The sequence below is a fragment of the Rana temporaria genome, chromosome 4 (genome assembly GCF_905171775.1).
Source record: "Rana temporaria chromosome 4, aRanTem1.1, whole genome shotgun sequence".
NCBI classification, from domain to species: domain Eukaryota; kingdom Metazoa; phylum Chordata; class Amphibia; order Anura; family Ranidae; genus Rana; species Rana temporaria.
Window position 1 is genome coordinate 365,272,669 of NC_053492.1, and position 4,254 is coordinate 365,276,922.

A 4,254-nucleotide genomic window follows, 5' to 3' on the forward strand; every position below is an offset into this window, starting at 1 on the left:
ACCTTCTTCTTCCTATACTTCACAGCTGCGAACTAGACCAGCATCTCCTTGTGGAAACACGGGGCTATAAGTGTGGTCCAACCACGAGTGTGGTGGACCAGCCTGGAACAGTGTCCTTATCTCCTTGCTTTGGAACACTGGACAGTATATTCAGCTTCATAATTCCTGGGTGGTCTTGAGATTTCATTGTGCCCTGCGCAGATTCATGGTGCCCCATACCAAACACCGCAAAACATCATCAACATATAACTGAACCTGTGTTATGTTTCACTTCTTTCATTTGCTGTCTGTGAACATCTCCAAGGTTTTCCTTAGCTCTGTTTGCCATTCACACTATAATTCTAACCAATCTGGGGTGATTGTCCTAGTGTAATGCCGCGTACACACGATCATTTTTCGGCATGAAGAAAACGTTGTTTTTCAAAAACGTCATTTAAAATGATCCTGTGTGGGCTACACATCATTTTTCAGGTTCTGAAAAACGACAATTTTTTTTCGAACATGCTGCATTTTTAAACGTTGTTTTAAACTATGTCGTTTTTCGGGTTGTAAAAAATGATCGTGTGTGGGCTAAAACAACGTAAAATACCCGCACATGCTCAGAAGCAAGTTATGAGACGAGAGCGATCGTTCTGGTAAAACTACCATTCGTAATGGAGTAAGCACATTCATCACGCTGTAACAGACAAAAAAGCGCAAATTGTCTTTTACTAACACGGAAACAGCTAAAGCAGCCCAAAGGCGAATGGAACTTCCCCTTTATAGTGCCGTTGTACGTGTTGTACGTCACCGCGCTTTGCTAGATCATTTTTTTAAAACGATGGTGTGTAGGCAACGTCGTTTTAATGATGAAGTTGGGAAATCTTTGTTTTTTGGACATGCTGAAAAACAACGTTTTTTCATGCTAAAAAATGATCGTGTGTACCCGGCATGACAAGCGTATAGTCCTATATATATACAATCCTATACCTACAGTTGATCCAGAGTAAGGCAGAAAAAAAAATACGGTAAAAGCATGATTCAATTTTCTCCAGTGGGGGGGGGGGGGGATTCCTTCCTGATCCCCCAAGAGGCAATCCGATTTTCCCTGGATTAACTTTACCTATAAATGTTAGTAACCAGGTTTGATTCTTTTTCTGTAAATGAGAACATGACAGCTTTCTCCAGTTTTCATAAATCAGCACTAACAATCCATATGGCACTGGAATCCAAGGGCAAGCTGGTTATACAGTACAAGACCAGCTTTGCCAGTTCTTCAGTCTGACACTGGGGGAAAGTAGCCGATGGTGGACAAATTCTTCCTAAAATAGACAATGGTAATAAGATCCTTGTAAATGAGGCCAATTTTTGTTTCCATTTTCAAAATCAATCAACAGATCAGTGCTCATTAATTTACATATTTTGAATTCCACAAGAAAAATATCAGTCGGCTAATATGCTTCATGAAAACATGATTAAAGTTTTCTTTAATCACAAGGACATGGCATCAAAGCTTTTCTACTAAAAGAGAAAAAAAAAAAAAGATTAAACAAGTATAATAGGCTTCTATATAGCTCCTTGTGCCCTTTCCTTTCTCACTGGAACCAAGTTGAAAGCTTTCTAAAGCTTACCCTTTTTATGTAAGATTTCCACATTTTTTTTCTATACTTTTTGTTACTTTGATACACGCACAATGAGTAGGTGTAATAAAAGTTTGTGAGAAAATATGCTGGTCACTACCATCTGTTTTTTGTCTTAAAGAGGAACTTCACTCTCTCAATCATCATTGACTATTTTTAATACTTACGCTAACAGAATAGATAAGAAAATATTTCCTATTTGCTTGTTTTGAACTTTTTTACTTGGTTACTTCCTGGTTTCTTGCTCAGGCAAATGATGGTCCTACATCCCAGGAGTCTTTTAGGAGGGGAGGAGAGGTTTTCTTATCTCTGCATGCCCTCCTGGCCTGCATGCCTGAGCCAAGGTCAGATAGATTCCAGGTAGTATATGTTATATAAATCATCTGCCATAACTCAATATGGCCACAGCCAGAATGCTGGGGGATTTATTTTAGGGTGATTTCTAAGCAAAATAAAGCATGAGACATAGATGGATGGTGGATTTTGCTTTGAATAGTAAAATTGAATTAAATAGTGTTTTTGTTTTGTGGTGCTCAGATGCAGTGTAGTTCCGCTTTAAAGCCTATAAAGTATTTTTTTTTTTTTTTAAATCAGCATAAGAGATGGTACTTTCTGTACATACAAAAATAACTGAAAAAAGTGTGGAAAGGGGGTAATGGCGCTGCCTACCCCTCTGTACCCCTAAAAATAGGTAGGGGAATGTGACTCCTAAACAAGGGTTCTTTAGTGAACTATTAGTAGGTGAACTAATGCAATATTCAATGTGCAAAAACTATCATAAATAAATATTAATATGATAAGATATATGTGTATATCTATACCAACTCTGCTGTAGGTATGTGCAATATTATAACAACACAATTGCAATAACCATAATATAGTGACAAACCTTAATGAACCTTAATGACCATAAGGTAAAATGAAGCACACCCGGTGCAGTGTCAGATACACCCTATGTCAACATAATTGAAATAATAATATATAAAAAAACGATGGCATAAAATAAAGTAGAATCAAATAACAATAAACAGCAACGGTTATATGATGCACCAAATATGAATCACATGGGTGAAAAATTGTCCCATGAGGAAACCATGACATAAAGTTCTATTGCTTCCAAACAATAGTTTGATAGTTTATATGGTGCAACTTCTTGCAGTGAGGGAGGTGCTCCTATATCACAAAAGGTGGATTCGCAGTGGTTCCGGTGTTGCCCCCCACAGGGATCCTCACTCACCAGATCCTACTACCCCGCCGGGGGTGTATGGCATATAGTGCAGACTTCCCGGTACTGCGTTACTCCAGGGCTCCCCTTGATAGATCGGGATCGTCCACGATTAAGGATTCCCAGCAACAAGTGATGTAATAATTCCACTTAGTCCAGTTCCACTTGGACAGAGTTCCAGCAGGCGGGGGGGGGGGGGGCAGCAGCCTTTGGCATACAAATTTGATCCTAAGCGCAGGATTTATTTATCTATTTTTTTTACAAAGAAAAATGTCCCTTGTGCTGGTGGCTGCTGTCTTAGTAAAAAACATTCTGTGACCCCGATTTACCCATCTTCCTGTATTGCGGGGGTTAATACAGCAGCTGGACCTGACATAGGCACTTTGTCACGGGTTTCAATTATGCCACTTTTCCTCCATTTATAGAAGATCCGTCAAAGCTCTATTATAGTTTCCACCAATGAAAAATTCTCTATGAAAGAAAAACGTGTGGATGAATGAAAAATGTGCTTCCTCCATTCATAAAGTCTGCTTTTTTGATGGAAGCTATAGCACAGCTTCTATGAGATAAGGAAGGGGGTGGAAAGGGTGGGCATATTCCACACACTTTATGAGTACCTAGGACATGCCCAGCTGTATTGGCCCCCATGGCGATCATCTTTTGGTGCTGTGGGGATTAATACAATAGGAGCAGAGAATGAAAGCTTTTAATAGGTAGCAGTTACCATCGCATCTGGCACTACTAATGGAATGTAAGTACTGCTCTCGTACTAATTTCTAAAAGAAAGAAAAAATGAAAAATATGCTTAAAGCGGAAGATGATCTCGGCTCGTCGTACGTGTTATACGTCACTGTGTTCTTGATGTTTGGAATTTCAGACAAGATTAGTGTGACTCATTTACGTTTTTGGTTCCAACATGACAAAATGTAGAAAAAATCAAGGGGTATGAATACTTTTTCAAGGCATTGTATGTGAACTCTCTGATCTAGAAGATATAACAGCAGAACGTTATATTTAAAAATGCTATATACAGTATGCTATATAGTGTCTGTTTTTTTTTAACATAGAACATTACATTTCAAAACCACTGTATGTAATATTTAGGGACTCATTAATGACAGGAATAGTACCACTGGATTGGCTCAGGGCCAATGTGGTGCCCATATTTAAAAAGGGAACAAAGTCTTTACCAAGTAACTATAGACCTGTTAGTTTAACTTCTATAGTTGGGAAGATACTGGAACGAATAATAAAAGACCACATGGATGAGTGCTTGCTGGAAAAAAACTATTTAAGCAGCAGACATCATGGATTCATGAAAGACAGAAGTTGTCAGACAAACCTGATTTCCTTTTATGAAGAGGCAAGTAAAACCCTGGACAGTGGCGTGGCTGTGGACGTGGTATACTT